Genomic DNA, 19,247 nt, shown 5'->3' on the forward strand with positions numbered 1-19,247 from the left:
TGCAAGTCCGGCACAGCTTCAGGCCACTCCTCCTCGCCCAACTCAGCCCTGTCAGCCGTCTCCGCCGCCTCAGCAATCGCAGAAGAGACACCCCATAGCTATGGTGCGTAGCGGTACGAGTCGAGGTCATAGTACAGGAAGTACAGGCGGAGGCAAGCGATATAAATATGGTCCAAACCTCACTACTCCTCTTCCTGTGAGGGCTTACGACAGGACCGAGGAGCAAACCAATGCCATAGTGCAGGCAGAAGTTGACGCCCATTTTGGACCGAAACCGCCACCGCCGCCAAGGGAGAAAGTGCCTGTGGAAGTAGTTGACCACTTCATTCGTATGGCTCAACCACCAGCTCCTAAGCCTGTTGACTCAGACTATGAGCGCCACATCAGGAAGTTACATCGACGACGTCTACAGAAGGAGGCGAGCTCGAGCTCGAGCAAACAACAAGCAGCTGTCAAAAAATGCGGGAAAACCGTTGCCCAGCTGGGAAAACAGGCGGCGCAATCGATCCCCCCGCTTGTTGTGCCGCCAACAACACGTGGCAGTACGCGCGCCCAATATTATTGTGGCCAAACAGTTTACGTTCCCGAGGTGGGCGATGTGGTAATAACCCAGGAGCATATAATGCAGGCTGAAGAACTCAAGATCACTGTTGGACAACTCCTCGAGATCGAGGACATGCCTGGGATTACAGAGGAGGAAATAAAATGGAAATATGTCCGGGGCCAACCTTTGGTCGAGCCAGAAGATGTCAACAAGCTCCCAACGAGAATGTATGAATTGCATCAATGGTACATGGACATTACCACGAGATCCAATCGAGAGTCCCTCATGGTGGATGTCAAGAAGGATGATTACTACCATGAGAAAGTTGTGGCCGTTGAGTATTCTGAACTGTTTCAGTTATACAATCAAGACACACTCGACAAATCTATCGTCAGTTGCTATTGTCTGTAAGTGATTTCTTTCTGTAATTTAAGTCTCAAGCTAGCTGTAGTGATCCTTCTGATCAATCATTACCTGTAATTATCCTCACTATATTCTTTTCTGTGGTATTATGCAGGATGAAGATGTATGAAATGAGAAAAGGTGGACGCTATGGCATTGGGTTCATTGACCCAAACACCGTTAATGAATACACATGGAAAATGAACAAGTATTATGAAAAGCAGGTAGAGGACAGCATGCTAGAGTTCTTGAAGCGCCTCAAATACAATGAAGATATACTACTTCCTTACAACTTCCAGTGAGTCACACTTTCTTGTACTACAAATTCTCTATTTTTGCCTACTAGCTAGCTACATGTTTTTGCTTACATATGCCCGCTTAATTAAGACATGCAAACGTGTGTGCATGCAGATTTCACTGGATCTTGTGTATCATTAAAGTTGACGCCGGAACAGTTGAAATACTGGACTCGCTACTCAAAGCAAACAGTGACTATAACATCTTGTTTGGGATAGTCAACAGGTAATTTCAATCATTATTAACTATATATCTCGGCCTATTTAGTTCGTCATTTCATGATATGAACTATTTAATAACCCCTTTATTCATTTTCTTTGTCGGCGGGCAGAGCTTGGGCAAGGTTCATCAGCGTCACGGAAGGCAAATGGAAACCAAAGCTGAAATGGTTTCGATCCAAGGTAAGTAATTAAGTAGTACTAGCTAGCTAGCTAGCTGCTATCTCTTTAATTATCATGCTTGATTAATTATTATCTGATCAAATTAAATTCCATTCTCGTAATAAAGGCCCTGAAGCAGGCGTAGGGGACTGATCTGTGTGCATTCTGCGTTTGCGAGAACATTCGCATGATGGCATCCGAAAGGAGCAGATCTCAAAGACAGGAATGGGTACGCTTGTCAGAACACTATTCACAATTTTTACACCATTATCAATATCTAGTCACACAACTAATACACATGCATATTGATCTCGTTCTTAACAGTTCACAGAGGTGCGGGACAAGCTCCTAGAAACGGAGCGCGTAGAAGCACTTCAAGAGGAAATAGCGGGATTTTTGCTCGACCAGGTCATAAATCCGAAGGGAGAATACTATTACCCGCTACCGCCCTCATGAACCACTTCCAATTGTCATCGTGCTCCGAAGGCACCAATTAGGCTAATGCCACTGGCTCCGAAGGCAACATGCATATGTAGGAGAAATTGTATATAGCTATACATGTGTGTATGTGTAAATTAATATGGTGGTTTGTGAGACATTGATGATATATATATGATTGGTTCTACTAGAAATTCTATTTATATATATATATGCATAACGTGTACAATGTGTAGTACCGTAAAATACCAGCAAACGAAAAAGAATTAAAATGGAAAACACAAAATTAAATGGAAAAGAAATCATAAAACCAAAAACCCCACAACCATTTAGTACCGGTTGGTGTTACCAACCGGTACTAAAGGGCTCCCGGCCCCCGGAGCTGGCTCGTGCCATGTGGATCCCCTTTAGCACCGGTTCGTGCTGAACCGGTACTAAAGGGGGGGGGGCTTTAGTGCCGAAACTTTAGTGCCGGTTCCTAAACCGGCACTAAAGGGCCTTACGAACCGGTGCTATTGCCCGGTTCTGCACTAGTGAATACACTGTCTGTCACTATATATTTGTAAAAATACGGTCAGTGGACTTGATAATATGCTCATTGAGCTCAATATATATATTTTCCTGTGTTTATACGGTCACTAGCTCACCCTGACTGAGTATGTGTGTGCATGCACGTGTAGGTTGAGCACTTGAGCGTGACCATGTGTGTTCCGTCATGTGGTTGGACATGCATGCATTAGGGCGTCGCGCGCATTTTTGCGTCCATGTGTACGTGTGACTGTTGCATACATGCAGGGGGAGTACGTGTAGGGGCCACTAAGGAGCAGTTAAATCACACAGTAAGTTAGTCGGAAGAAGCAACCATCATTTCACTCTTGAATGACATGTACGCAATATAAAATGGTTGATATGGAGAGAAAAAGGAAACCACTATATATACACTAGCAGGAGCCTAAGCTACAAGCCTGCTTGCTTAGGTTGCTATCTTCACAAGCATAGAACGATGGGCCTGATCCCGCAGCTGGGGGAAGGGAACAATGTTCTGCGTAGAGGCGGTCGACATCGGCAAGGGAGAAAACCCACAGTCGGTGCGTCCCAATCGGGGGTCACCGCGGTATGGGCCGATGCCACATCCCAACTGCCCTTCTAGCTACAGCCCGACGTCCCAGGTAGTCCATCTTCCTTTTGGGGCCGGCTTGCTCCACTGCCGTAGCTCCATCTCCATGTCGATCTTTCTCTACTTCTATCGGCTTCTACTTGTGATGAGTTTATGTCTCATGAACTAGTGCCAGTACTATTATTCTAATCACACTTCTGCAATATCTTTGCCATCAGCGATGCTCAGGTCGATCTTAGTGGAACTGCACAAAAGCATCGTATGATCCGAGGGTGCCAGCCGTCTTTCCTTTGACAGGTTCTACCTGGCCAGGAAATTAAATCATGTTTAGGGTTTAGGGTTTAAGTCGTAGTGACCCCATCAGTAGTTTTTCTTTCGTACATGCTCTCACAACTTTTATCTTTAGTTGTGAAGTAAATATTGGCTATGATCTGTGAATCATTGAGATGCATCAGCATGCATGTTAGTTTTCCTTTGTATTTGATGGAATGTTGTAACGGGGCAACCTTGGAATAGGAATGAAAATAGAGTGGAAAGTTTCCATTTTTCCGGAGAAAAAATGGAAACGGAGAGAAACCAACGTTTCGTTTCGTTGGATCACGCCATCGAGCAAAACCAACGTTTAAATCACGCCTGTCGTGTTCGTGTCTCACCCTCCTCCACGGCTTGACCCCACACGGTCGCTCGGCATGCTACTCACCGCAAACCGAGTGTACGATAACTTTCCCGCCTGCTTGTCGATGGATCGCGCCATGGAGTACTAGCACTACTAGAAGAGATTGACGAGTTGGGGGAGGACAGCTAGCTGTAGCACGGACTCCCAAGAACTTTTTACATGCATGTTGTAGCCGGCTATTGCTACCTTTGAACGCGGAGCAGCCGCGTGCACCCGGAAGCGGCGCGGGCGACGCTCTCTCGGCCGGCGCGCTGCTTCAATGCCGGTGCCAGTGAGAGGCCGCGTCCGCTTTGGCCGGGCATGAATGCGGCACTGACCGTTTCGGGCGGGAAGCGTGCGCGGGTGATGAAGAGGGTTCCAGTTGGTCAGGACCGGCCGTGGCAGCGGTCCGGACGTGCGCAAACAAGAGATGATGTACGTTAATATTGCTGCGTATATAATTAACAACGTAAATAATGTGCCAGTTGGACAAATATGATTGGAGATGGAGATGGAAAGGGAATTTTACGTAAACATGGATATGCATGTTTATGTCTATGTGTGTGTGCGCGACGACTCTCGCGACCTGGAAGCGGGGGCGTGTTTTTGATCGAGTTTTGTTTCTTGGTACATTAGAAAATCAGTTTGTCTAATTCACATCTAGATGTTATTTAAGGATATCACATCTAAGCTCCCACAAGTACATAATGTAGCAACAAGAAACAAAAAAACTAGGAAAAAATAGACCACAAATAGAGTGGACATCAACTTAGGGTTTGCACTCTCCACACGCTCGCCGCACTACATATGTGTTACACGCTGGAGGCTCAGCGTTCATTTGCTAGGGTTTTCTATATTCACAGTCTCTCACCCTCTCTTCACCAGATCTAAACAAGACTGCGTTGGCCTATTGTCTCTCTCTCCCCCCACAGCTGGTGAAGGAGGCGTCCGTATCCCGTCGCACCGAGAAGGGGAGGAGGTGCAACGTTCACTCTATCGCCTTCGGCGAGGGAGGTAATCCACTGCCGGCTGCGCTGTTCTCTTTCACCCAACGCCTGTGTGGGAGGGCCATCGACCCCTTCTTCCTCACTGCCGTATGTAGTGTGGGCAGATCCGGCCTCCCGCGCATGCCTTGCCACATCCCGACGACCCTAAGGTATAAGTTTCTTTGAAACCGTCGTTGCTCTAGCTGCATATGGATCTTTTTCGATCTATAGTCGAATCTAGGTCTTGGTTCAAAGAGGAAAGAATGGTGCGGTGGGCTGGAGAAAGAATCTAGGACGCGGTTCAATGAGGAAAGGAGGGGTGGAAAGTAGTATAGACTGGCTATCCAGCCGCTTTGTAGGTCGAAAAGGGAAAAAGGGGGTAACCCAGTAGACACATCTGTAAGGAACCAATCTCTTTGTTGAAAAGGGAAAGAAACTGGGGGGTCAGGTAGTTTGTGTAGGACTAGATTTGCTGCCCTCACATAGGAAGAAGGTTCAAAGAGAACAAATATGGGACCAGTGCATATATGCTCCTTGGCTACATACTCTGCATCATCCATTTATAAGTGTGGACGCACATGGTGCTGGCATGTCCCATACAGCTATTTTGCTGTTGTTAATCTAAGAATGCTGCCGGAAAATTGAAGCAATGCCACTGTTAAAAGTAAATTACATTTTTAACGAATGTTGTTTCAAGAAAATGTCTCTGTTAATATGAATCAATGCAACCGTTTTAGAAATGCTACTGTCCTACTTTGTTTTCCATCCAAGATAAGTTAGATCCTTCTTCCTGTCACCGTTTGTTTCATCCTCCTTTATCGGCAAGTAATTTTTTTCCTTTTTGCCTCTGTTAAAACAGGGGTATCGATTCAAATTGTTGCTATTGCGACATTTTGCTTCGCTACTCGAAACACTTATGTTTTAAGAGTGTTTTGTGCAGTTCAACTTGAATGTCACATCGATGACTTTGCTTAATTTTGGTGGAACTGCACAAAAGGAGATCGAGATTTGTTTCCAGTTTTCGTATCGATTCAACTTGTTGCTATTGTGACATTTTGCTTCGCTACGTGAAACACTTTGCTTGATTTCAGTGCAACTGCACAAAACGAGATTGGATTTCCTATTCGTGTTGGCAGATTCGTATTTTATCTTGTCCGTCTCATGAAAGGTCAGTACAGGCCTTCATCCACATGATTGTGCAGTGTGCTTTGAGATGTTGTGCTACTTGTATTGGTACTGTTTTAAATAAATGTTGAATTGAAGCTATTGTATTGCTGTCTTTTCCCATTAAGTAGTGAACAAAAATGGGACCAACCCAGACATGATGCTTGTTGCTTTGTTACAACAAACTCTGCATCACCCCCTTTACAAGTAGATGGAAGCACATACTGTTGTTGCGCCCACTCTCCCCTGAAACTGTTTATGCTTTTCGTTAATCTAATGCCGCTGGTAAAATTAAGCAATGCCACTCTCAGAATTAATTAACTACTGAATCTTAGTTCAAAACTGCAACACTTGTTAGGAATGGTACTATCCTGCTTTGTAGTTCTTTCTACATGTTTAACCAATGTATTGTTAAGATAATGTCTCTGTTAAAATGAATCAGTAGCATTGTTTTAGGAATGGTACTTTTCTGCTTTGTCGTCATTTTTACATGTTGAAACAAGGCATTGTTAAGATAATGTCTCAGTCAATATGAATGAATCACACTGATGGAGAATTGCTACTCTCCTGCTTTGTTTCCCATTAAGATAAAGTAGATCAGTAGATGCTTTTCTTCTGGGAGTACAAGTCATCAACCGTTATTTCTCAGTAATTGTTTCCCTTATACCTATTATTGCTTACAAGGATACCAAAATTAAATCTCAGTTTTATTCCGACTTCGATTTTAGTTGAACTGCACAAAAGGAGCCAATGTGTCCAAGGCAAACTGTTGCATTACTGGGTCCAGTTGGTCGTTCTACTTTGCAGAAAGAAGCAGTCACTATTTGCACCACATTACAGAAGGAACGACCGAGAAGCTTTATAGAGTATTATTAGACACCGGTGACATGACTAGTCTGCAGAGACCATTGGCAATTTAACAACACGTGGAGTTCCCTGGGCAAAAAGTGCCCAAACATGTACAAGAAGCTATGACAGGACGATCATAGGCATTACATATTTTGAATAGGAAAATCTTGTCATAGTTTAATCATTGATGTTAGCAAGAAGACGTTAGTTTAATATATTGGAATTGGAAAACCTTGTCAAAATTTGCTCATTGATGTTAGCCAGAAGACATGCATTTGATATTTTTGAGTGGGACGCCCTTGCTGTGAGTAGCGTTGAGTGTTTTTTAATATTCTTGTGTTCAATTTAGAAGTAAATAGTTACTCTGCTGAGATATTCCTGTGTTAAGAGTTTGTTCTGAATATTGTCTATGTAATGCCAAGCCTTCTGTTTGATTGCAAAGTTGAGCTTGGAATGTTGTGCCATGCGGCATCACGAGTTGTTCACCGTGCCTCCTGAGAATAATGCTTTGTATTGTTTTGCATGTCGATCTAATGCCAGTGGTTTGCTTGTTAAGAAGATCATCCTCTTCTGTTATTTCTATGCTTAAGAAGTTCATCGTCTGATGTTTCATTCATAGCCTATACGACAAGTCGGGTAGGTTAGACGTGAAACCATATGATCTTCCGACCAACTCATGATATTAGGCCGTGATTGGATCATCGTTTTCCAACCAAAACCGCTTGTAAAACTGACGCTTGTAAATTAAAGCAAATGGTCTCAGGTGAAGGCGCTTGGTTGGTCGATTTCGACTAGTAAAATATCGGAAGTACTTCACACACGATACAAATGCTGAACGACACTCGGACGATTGCTAATCTAGCGGTTAGCTGCTATTTCAGCCTTGCCCATGGATGGCATGATACGCACGTCGTGCATGTATCGTCTGGTAATGTCGTCCATATAGCAGTGCTCGTAAAATATACATTGGTCTCTCAAATTACACGCGTAACCCGCCGGTTTTACTTACAGACCTCGGGCCCTCAGTTTCATTACGCCTGTATTTTACGCGTTGTTTCCCATGACGAGTAAATTACACTTGTATGTTAATACAGGTTTGAAATAAACCAGAGCTCCCAAGCGCGGCCTTACCGTTTCATGCCGTCTCAGTTTCTCGAAGGTGCTCATAGGTGTCCGATGATCCTGGCTTCCTGAATGGGCAGCGGGCGTTGTATCAGGCCATTTGTAGGGCCCGCGAGGCCCTCACCATTGTCCTTCGAGTTGTTGCGCTCGCCGTGGCGCCGAGCATTGTTAACATCGTCAACGAACATGAGGATTCAGGAGATGACTTTATTTTGACTGGACGACACTAGGGACCCACAAGGGCCGTAGCCGTACGTACGCAAGTGCCTCCTTATTATGTACAACTATATTTTTTTTTGTTTTCTCCTGGTTTCCAGACATCACGGTCCCACACCATTGTCAACCTATGTAATCAATATAAATGAGAGAATTGCACAAGGTGCGGCCGACAGCTGGGACCAAGCAGCTCGAGCAGTATTTGTGTTTTTGAGGCGTGAGCACTGCAGAGTTTTTCTTGGCGATGATTTCGTTGTTGTTCAGAGGAGAGCAGGGTATTAACTGGGCGGGCTGTGGCCCGTCTAGCCCAGGCCAGATATCCAGCCTAGATACTAATTTTTTGAAGATGAAAATGGCTAGCTCAACTATACGTCTTTTAGAGGAATACCCAGGCAAGGTCAACTTATTATTCTCCGCCCCGCTGGGCTGCAAATCTTTCCTAGGAGGGATCCATTAGGCTTAACAGGAAAATGGGCTTTAAAAATAAGAAATGAGATGTAATTATAAAAACTGGGTAGTAACTATAAAAAAATGCACCAAACACGAAATTAGTTTATAAAATATTATTTATATATTTTGAAAATATTAAATTTTCATTGTTGCACGCGCAATGTTTTGTTGGATTTTTATGTAATACAAATTTATATTTAATCTGACTAGAAATTTCGGGATAAAAATATTTCGGATCCCATCAAAATGTGGGAAATTTTATTGAATTCTGTCTTCAACGGTTGGTTGAAATTATTAATAGTTGTCCTAGCTAGAAAATGGGATGTACTTTTAACAAACTGTAAATGGGCTATTGTAAATTCCATTAGAATTCAAAAATGGGTTGTACATTCTTACAAAACGCAAATGGGCTATAAGTTCTCTGCCACACACTTGTGGGCCTACTGAGTGACGCGTCCCCTAAAAAAATAAGTTGACGCATATGCAAGGCTTTGTCAACTTATTATAGTCAACACACGGTTCTAGCAGCAGAGTCCGTTGGATGTCTATCCAATGGATGTCATGCTTCTTCTTCAATCTCGGATATTCTTAACTTCGGCCGCCCAAAAAATGATTCCTCCCCCTGACATCTGGGGTGCACCATTTCGGAGGCTGACCTGTGGGCCTACTAAGTTGGAGCGTACCAAGTGCTTTGTCAACTTAGTCAATATAAACGATTCTAGCTTCAGTGACCGTACGATGTCCATCCAAGAGCCGTAGTGCTTCTTCAACCTCTGGTCTTCTTGGTCCAGCCGCCCAAAGTAGCACCGATCGTGCCGCCTGCTCCTGCCTCCCGTGGCCGGCTGTGCTGCCGCGGAGGCCTCACCGCCCCCATACTACTCCCACTGCTGGCCACGCCATCCCTCCACTCACCCACACCCCCTGTTATTCTGCGGCGACGACAGCCTCACACCGCAGCCGAACCAGTGAACGCTCGTACTCCTCTCCGCGTGGGCATCCACTGCCGCGCCTTGCCTGGCTCCACGCCGTCCCCTTCCTAGGCCTCACCGTCATCCACCGCCGTGGTGCTCTCAGCGTGGCGTGGTCAATGTGGTCAACGACTGACTTCCATCGGAAGAGTACCGTACGTGGAGAGGCTGACAGCTGGGTCCACGGCAGCCGTAAGGAAGTGCCTCCTTATTACGCGAAAAATAATTATTCCTCCACCTGACAGCGGGGACCCACCGGACGGGCCACCAGTATTTTGCAAAAAAATCTTTTCCCCCTGACTGTTGGGACCCACAGACGGGCCACCATATTTCGCGAAAAAACGTTCCCCCCGCTGTCAGCTCAGACCCACCGGAAGTGCCTCCTTATTACGCACAAAAAAAATGAATACTCCCCTGGCTAGCTGGGACCCACCTTGGTGGGAGGCTGACTTGTGGGCCTACTAAGTTGACGGGGACGAAGGGCTTTGTCAACTTAGTCTATACGAACGATTCTAGCTCTAGTGACCGTACGATGTCCATCCAACGGCGGTAGTGCTTCTTCAACCTCTGCTTTTCTTGCTCCAGCTGCCCAAAGCAGCGCCGGTCGTGCCGCATGCTCCTGCCTCCCGTGGCCGGCTGTGCTGCCACAGAGGCCTCACCGCCCCTACTATTCCCACCGCTGGCCAGGACCTGCGGCGACGGCAGCCTCACACCGCAGCCGAACCAGTGAACCCTCATACTCCTCTCCGCGCGGGCTTCCACTAACGCGTCTTCCTCGGCTCTATGTCGTCCCCTTCCTAGGCCTCGCCGTCGTCCACCGCCGTGGTGCTCTTCGCGTGGCGTGGTCAACGTGGTCAAGGAACGACTTCCATTGGAAGAGTATTGTACGTGGAGAGGCTGACAGCTAGGTCCACGGCCACAGCCCAGTTTTTTTGTGATTTACCAAGTAAGTCGCTTTGTCAGGCCTGTTGGGCTACAAATCTTTCAAGACGAGGAGAGCTTTCATTTTGGCTGGCTGAGAAAATGGCCCATCAGTAATGAGAAATGGGATGTACATTTTTAAAACACATCAAACCAGCAATTAGTTCCAAATATCTTTTTTTTCATTTCAAGATTTTAAATTACATTAATTTTTATGCGTGGAGAATTTGTTGGATTTTATATTGATATACATTTATTTTAAAATCAGTTTGAAGGTGAGTCGAAATTTCAGGATTAAAAACAGTTCGGACCACACCAAAATATGCAAAATTTCGTATACTTTTTAAACCGTGGCCACAATATGGGCTGTAATGCTAACAAAAAGAATATGGGCTCCAAAAAAAACCTTAAGAATTAGCAGATGGGCTGTAAATTATTAGAAATAACGGCAGATGGGCTGTATGCTGTTTTCCACAGATTTGAGGCTTTCCGAAAAAAAAGTTGACGCACAAGCACTGACTGTTGGATGTCCATCCAACGGCCGTCGTGCTTTTTCAATCTCTGCTCTTCCTGCTCCAGCCGCTCAAACAAGTGCCAGCGGGATTGCCTGCTCCCTCCTCCCCACGGCCAGCTGTGCTGCCGCGCATGCCTCACCGCCCCACCGTACTCCCATCGCTGGCCTAGCCATCCCTCTACTCACCCACACCTGCTGTTATTCTCCGGCGACGGCAAATGAACCAGTAAACCCTCGTACAGTCGTACTCCCCTCCGCGTGGGAAACAACTGCCGAGTCTTCCCTGCCTCCGTATCGTCCCCTTCCTAGGCCTCACCGTCGTCCACCGCCGTGGTGCTCTTGGCGCGGCGTGGTCAATGTGGTCAACGACCGACTTCCATCGGAAGAGTATTGTGCATGGAGACGCTGACAGCTGGGTCCACGGCCGCAGCAAGGAAGTGCCTCCTTATTATGCGCAAAATAATTATTTCTCCACCTAACAGCGGGGACCCACCGGACGGGCCACCATATTTCGTGAAAAAACCATTTCCCCCCTGACTGCTAGGACCCACCAGCTACACCTTCGCACGCAAGGAAGTGCGTCCGGGCAAAAAAACAAAACGATTCGTCCCCCTGACTGCTGGGACCCACCAGCTACATCTTCGCACGCAAGGAAGTGCCTGACAGTCGGGACCCACCTGGTCGAAGCGTACGTAGCATTGTCATTATGGTCGCGAACATGTACGTACATATATACTGGTGGATGTAGAGGCGCACACGTGTCGTAGTAGAGGAGCGCACGTAGCATGTACACGTACGTACAGCGGCCAGGGTGCAAGAAAGAAAATACGGCCACGTATGTGTACATACGGGCGGGGTCTCGAACGTCTACTCGCGTATACGTATGGCGAGGGCTCGTTGACATGGCTGGGCCGGAACGGAGAAACAACGTCGTCGTCGTGTTCATGGGGAGGCAATGAAATGCATCGTGTTCATGGGGAGGCAACGGAATGCGTCGTGTTCATCGGGAGGCAACGGAACGCGTGGGAGCCAACCGGCTGGGTCGGAACGGAATGCGTGATCGTGTTCATCGGGAGAGCTTGGACGGAATAGGCGATGGAAACGAGGCCTGAACGGGGTCCTATTGATCGGGAGGGGTCTGGCGTACCGCAAAACGGAGGAAACAGATCTCCTACGGTCGAAACGGGGGTCCTGTTGATCGGGAGGGGTGTGGCGTACCGCAAAACGGATGAAACAGACCTCCTACGGTCGAAACAGGGGTCCTGTTCATCGGGATGGGTGTGGCGTACCGCAAAACGGACGAAACGGACTTATGTTGGAGTGCTACGGTTGAAACGGGGGTCCTGTTCATCGGGAGGGGTGTGGCGTACCGCAAAACAGGACTCCACGGGATACTGTTCATCTCCACCGTCAACCTCCTCCAGCCTCCACGGGCTACCGTCGACCTCCTCCAGCCTCCACGGGCTCCTGTTCATCCAGCCTCCACCGTGCGCTACTCCACCGGCTACTGTTCAACCACCCCTCCACCATCTACTATTCATCCAGCCCTCCACACCACGGGGTCCTGTTCAACCACCCCTCCACCGTCTACTGTTCATCCAGCTCTCCACCACATCATGGGGTCCTATTCATCTAGAGGCAACGCCACCGCTCAATATTCATCCAACCCCCCCCCCCCCCCGCAACGCTCACTGTTCATCCCAGAGGCAGCATCGATCGGCTTCAGTTAGCAGCAGTAGCGAAGGAATCGCTCGATCGGGTTCAGTTAACAACAATCGATCGATCGCTCGGGTTCAGTAACGCGTAGCCTGCAATGCAATCGCTCGGGTTCAGTTAGATCCCAACGCCTCGCTCAGGTTCAGTTAGAGCCAACGCCTCGCACACACACGCGCACGTGTATGAGTGAAACGCACATCGCTCAGCCCCCGACCTCCCACCGTAACCGGGAACTCCCCGAAATTTTCCTCCCCCTCGCTTCTACCACGGTTTTTTCCGTCATGGACGGCCCAAAGAATGTCATGCAGCTGCGTCTCCAGCCCGCCCAGGACGAAAAGCCCATTTTCTATCATGATTTTTTGTCATAGAAGTAGGAGCCAACCACATCTATGATGATATGGGTTTTTATCACAATTATCGTCATAGAAGTGTCATATGTATGACAGAAAAAAAATTTCGTTCAGCCCAAAATGTCACGGATGTGTCTTTTTTTGTAGTGTGGCCACGTGGAAGCTCCCCAGTACTGCCTAGCTGAGCTCTTTGCCGTATGTCAACGGACGACAAAGAGCTTTGACTCTTTGCCGTCCGCTGGCTGACGGCAAAGAGCGCAGTTAACCCCCTAACGACACTCACGCCACCGCACCGCCGTCCATTGTCGTTGCCGTCTGCTGGCCTCGGATGGCGGACGACAAAATCCTTTGCTGTCCGTTTCCAGGAAGCGAATGACAAAGAAGGCCTTTGCTGGCACGTGTTTAGACGGACAGTTTGCCATTTGCTGGTGGACAGCAAAGACGTTTGCCGTCCGTGATCCATGCCTTTGCCATCCGCCATGGTGGACGGCAAAGAAGCTGATTCCAGTATTGCCACTTGTTTATCAAGTCTCCCAAACTTCCATGATAGCCTCTAACCTTTTTCAACCATCCTAGCAAACCGTTGTTTGGCTAAGTTACCGCTTTTGCTCCGCCCTTCTTATATCGTTGCTAGTTGCAGGTGAAGTTGAAGTTTGTTCCATGTTGGAACATGGATATGTTGGGATATCACATTATCTCTTATTTAATTAATGCATCTATATACTTGGTAAAGGGTGGAAGGCTCGGCCTTATGCCTGGTGTTTTGTTCCACTCTTGCCGCCCTAGTTTCCGTCATACCGGTGTTATGTTCCTTGATTTTGCATTCCTTACGCGGTTGGGGTTATGGGGCCCCCTTGACAGTTCGCTTTGAATAAAACTCCTCTAGCAAGGCCCGTCCTTGGTTTTAACATTTGCCTCACCACCACCTATATTTTTCCCTTGGGAGTTGCTAACCTGAGGGTCATCTTTATTTTAACCCCCCAGGCCAGTGCTCCTCTGAGTGTTGGTCCAACCTATCAACCGCCGGTGGCCACCAGGGGCAACTCTGGGCTGGCCTACCGAAAGTTTGGACAATCCGGTGTGCCCTGAGAACGAGATATGTGCAGCTCCTATCGGGATTTGTCGGCACAGTCGGGTGGTCTTGCTGGTCTTGTTTTACCATTGACAAAATGTCTTGTAACCGGGATTCTAAGACTGATAGGGTCTTTCCGGGAGAAGGAATATCCTTCGTTGACCGTGAGAGCTTGTGATGGGCTAAGTTGGGACACCCCTGACGATCTCCCCCTACCGATCCACGTCCTAGATTAGCTAAGATCTCACGGGCTAACTCGACGAACTCGCAACACAAGGGACACAAGGTTTATACTAGTTCGGGCCATCGTTGTCGGACCAGGGGTTTCGGCAGACCCTTGAGGTTCGAACACTAGGGTGCACGCGAAGGTTTTCTCCCTATCGATCCACGCCCTAGCTCTCTAAGTTCTCGCAGAAGAACGCGACGAACTCTCAACACAGAAAGACACAAGATGTATACTGGTTTGGGCCACCGTTGTGGTGTAATACCCTACTCCAGTGTGGCGGTGGTGGATTGCCTCTTGGGCTAATGATGAACAGTACAAGGGGAAGAACAGCCTCCTGAGGTTGAGGTGTTCTTGTGCTTGGTGTGCTTGTGTGGTTGGGGATGATCTTGATGATCTGTCCTAGCCTATGGTGGTGGCTAGTCCTATTTATAGAGGCCCTTGTCCTCTCCCCAAATATTGAGCGGGAAGGGATGCCACAAAGGCCAATTTGAAAGGGGACAACTAGTACAAGCTATCCTGACAAAAGGTGGTCTTCGCGGGCAAAATGCTCTGGTGATGACGCCGTCTTGGGCTCCATGGTGACCTCCGTCTTGCTGTCCTTCTAGTCCTGGTCTCGTTGCACCAATATGGAAACCTTTGCTTGATGCATCAGTACTCCGCACCTGCGCTTGCCCCCTTAGTGCCGGATTTCGGGTTCCGGCAGACCCTTAAGGTTCGAACATTGGGGTGCGCGCGGAGATTACGTCTTCTACCTCACCGTCTCACAAAGATCTAAACTACTGAAAGAACTGCACAAGAGACACAAGGTTTATACTGGTTCGGGCCACCGTTGTGGTGTAATACCCTACTCCAATGTGTGGTGGGTGGATTGCCTCTTGGGCTGATGATGATGAACAGTACAAGGAAGAACAGCCTCGCGAGGGTCTGCTCTTGGCTGGGGCGATGAACTATTAGGAGGAGTTCAGTTGCCCTTTTCTCTCTTTCTCTCTCTCACTCTCTCTCTCTCTGATTGACTGATCGATCCCGTGGTTTCGGTCCGACCGATCCTTCCTACACTGTGGTGGCTAGTCCTATTTATAGAGGCCCTGGTCCTTTTCCCAAATATCGAGCGGGAAGGGAGCCAACAATGGCGGGCTAATTTGAAGGGGGACAGCAAGTATCGGCTATCCTGACAAAAGCACTCTTCGCCTGCGCAAAGCTCTGGTGATGACGCCGTCTTGGGCTTCACGGTGACCTCCTTCTTGTAGTCCTCCTGGTCTTGGTCTCGTTGCACCGAAATGGCAACCTTTGCCTGATGCCTCGGTACTCCGCGGCTGCGCTTGCTCCCTTTGCACCAAAGAGGAAAGGAGGACACTGCGCGGGCTGGCACCCGCCTAGCGCCTTGAGTCGTCATGGCTTGTGTCACGGGCACCTCGCGAGGTACCCCGCCTTGATCTCTCCGCCTCCTCACGAGCCAGCCTGACGAGGCCGCACATGAGGAAGCTCCGTGTCATCCGCCCTGCGAGGCTTGGCCCCTCGCAAGGGTCTTGAGTCTTGTGTTGATGAAGATGGGCCTTGCTCGGCCCCCTTTGAGTCACTCCGTAGGCCGTAGGCAGGCAAGTCTGGGGACCCCCGTTCCCAGAATGCCGACAGTAGCCCCCGGGCCCAAGGCGTGCCCGGACTTGGCCGTGCCGATAGGCGAAAGGGCAAGGGCGAAGCGCTGAGGGCCCTAACAGCCTGCGGCCTTGGGCGCCGCGTGGCGGTTGGTTGGACGCAAGTGCTTCAGCAACCGCGCAGGTTGATAAAGGAGCGGTATCTGCCCAGACTTTGCCTTTTTCTTTCTCCGATTGCTGCTCAGATCCCCTTTCTTGCGCATCCCCTTTCTTCCTCCAAATCTCCAGATCTACTCCGGCCGCGTGACCTAGGAAGCCATGGCACCTCGTCAGCCTCCGGCCGAAGCTTGGTACTCGCCTGCTCTGGAATGGCCGAGCGTGTCCGGGGCGGGCCTTGCCCGGCTGCGCCGGATGGCGGCGGCACAGGGCATCAACGGGATGCAGGTGTTCAAGGCCGGCTCCACCACCCTTGAGGGCCGAGGGAGCACCTTTTATCCTCTCTTTGTAAGCTCCATTGCTGCGGGCCTGGTGCCTCCCTTCTCCGAGTTTTTCTTCTCTGTCCTCCGCCATTACCACTTGCAGGCTCTGCACCTCCACCCCAACTCCGTCCTTCTCCTGGCGATCTTCGCTTATTACTGCGAGGCTCACCTAGGGGTGCAGCCCTCAGTGGCCTTGCTGCGCCACTACTTCTCCCTCCGGGTCTTTCGCGGTTCTCCTTCCGCGTGCGCGAGCTTCATCACGTATGGCGGCACCATTGCCATCTCGAATCCCGGGAAGAGGATTGAGGGCTTCAGGAGCAAGTGGGTCTTGGTAGATGCCGAGCGCATCCACCCTCAGCTGATCTTGCCTGCGGAGCAGCCCGCGAGCTCCAGCGACTGGTGCCGGGCGGAGCTCACGGACCCCCGCGCGAAACTGGTGTTGGAGAAGATGGACGCGGACCTGAGGCCGGTCAGCACGGCGGCGGCGAAGTTGACCGGTGCGTTGCTGCTGAGGGAGTTCTTGGAGCACCAGCTGGCTCCACTCCGGCAGTATTCACCTCCGAGCCCCGCGGCCTTGGGTGACGAAGATTTGGACGCGGTCCTCCAATCTCTGGTTGGGGGTGAGGTGGCAAGGTTGGAGGGCGCTCCCAAGCCCTTGTTCCTTCACGACGACTGGGAGCAGGTGGTGGAGTCCATGCCCGCTTAACGCGGATGGGCTCGTGCCCGTGGCGGCTTCTGAGGAACCGGTGGACGTGCCCTCCGGCGACTCCAGCAAAGAGGAGGACGAAGAGAAGCGGGAAAAGGGGCCTGACTCCGAGGCGACCGACGGAGAGTCGAGGGCTCCCCTCCCCCGGCGCAGGCCCTGTAGTCTCCGCCTTTCTTCGAGCGACGATGACGAGGATGGAGACGAGCAGGTCGGCAGGAGCTTGCCCCTGATCCCGAAGAAGGACATGACCGGGCTGATCTCCCGCGGGTCCGCCCCTGCCCCGAGGCAATCTGCAGACGCACCTTCTGCTTCCAAGGTTGACCCTTCCAGCTGGCTATTAGGCTTCAAGTTTGGCCGGAGGCTGCCCGAGCTCACCGGCGATGACCCGTAAGTGCTTGACCCTTGTTCTTATTTCTTTTTCCGTTGCCGAGGCTTGACGTTCGCATCTCTTGAATAGGCTGGTGCCCGCGGCGAAGAAGCCGAAGGGGGCTCCTGAGTCTCCATCCACGGCAGCGCCTCCGCCTGCGGAGGACGGTGACCGCGGCGCATGGGCTTCTCCTGCCCGGTCGTCCTCGCGAGGCCTGGCCGAGCTGGCTGGGGCGAGCTCAGCCCCCATGGCCCAAGTGACTCCTGTGGTGCCTTTGCCCACTACCGCCACCACAGCCACTGGGGCGCAGCGAGCTCCACCTCAGGACGCTGTGGTCTTGCCGCCGCTGCCTTCTTCCCCCGTTCCGCCGATTGTTGTTCCTCTGACTCCTCCTGCCGTCCTGGAGCGTGTTGTTGCTGGACTGGAGTGGCTGCGGCAGGATCTTCTTGGCGCCGACCCTCGCCTGGTGGCCGGGCGCTTGGAGCTGGCCTCGGGATGGATTCGCTCCGACGCCTCGATCCGGGCGGCGCTGGTTCAAGCCTCAACGGCCTGCGACGAGGAGAGGCAGGTCGTCCTTGAGACGAAGGCTGCTCGTGACGCAGCCCTGGGGGAGGTGGTTGAAATCCGCGATCATTGCAAGGCGCTGGAGGATGAGCTGCAAGGCTTGCAGGACCAGCTCGCGAAAGAGGTTCGTCTTCGCCAGGAGCAAGAAGAAGGCATGAAGGCTCGCGAGGTGGCCATCGAGGGCCGGGAGGCCAAGCTCAAGAAGCGCCGCGACCGCCTGGGTGCGCTGGGGAAGGAGTTGGAGGCGACGAAGGTCGAGCTGGAGCGCAAGGCCCAGGTTCTTTCCGAGGATCGCATGGCCTTCGCAGACATGGAGAAGAAGGCTCATGCTTCGCTGAAGATGCTCTACGCCAGTGGCCTGGAGAGCCCGCTGGCCGGCGCCGAGGACGGCCCCGCCAAGCTGCTTCCCTTCCTGGTTCGTGCTCTTGAGGATGTCACCCTTGGCCTTGGCCCCACGGCCGAGGCCGAGGCACGTGTCCTGTCTTCTGCTGCACTGACGCGGGTCTTCACCCACATCTACCTTTGCGACCCCAGCGCCGACCTCGACAGCCTGTTGGAGCCCGTAAGCGGCGATGGTGCTGCCGCCACTGCCGAAGCCGTGAAGGGTCGCGCGGAGGCTCTGCTGGGGAAGTTCTGAGCCTTCAGTACCAAGTCGAAGCAGGGTGCTGCTGGTCCTGCTGCTCCATGAGGCGGGGCCACCCGCGCTGCTCCACCGCCGCCAAGTGACTCCGCTACTGCTTCTGTCCTGCTTTTAATTCCTGCATATGTATCATGCCTCGGGGAGGCGTTTAAACTCGCGTTTGGTGCCGAGACGACAGTATGGACTGTAATATTTGCTTTTAAATTCCTTAAATTTTATGCTTTTCTTCCCTACTTGCTTGTGTTCTACGCTGGCAGAGCCCGGCCCCGCGCGTACCTCTCCCAGCATTAGCCCTGACCGGAAACCAGGACGGGACCAAAGGAGTGAGGGGCTATGGAGTCAGTTAGGCTCCTGAGTCACGATGCTCAGGAGTCCCCCTTGGCGCACGAACAACAAGTAGGGAGGTGTGATGTGGATCTTCCGTTTTACGTCTGCAGAGCCCGACTCCGCGCGTACCTCACCCAGCATTGGCCCCGACCGGAAACCAGGACGGGACCAAAGGAGTGAGGGGC

This window comes from Triticum urartu, chromosome 5A (genome assembly GCF_056163025.1).
Source record: "Triticum urartu cultivar PI428250 chromosome 5A, HENAU_Tu73, whole genome shotgun sequence".
Classification (NCBI taxonomy): Eukaryota; Viridiplantae; Streptophyta; class Magnoliopsida; order Poales; family Poaceae; genus Triticum; species Triticum urartu.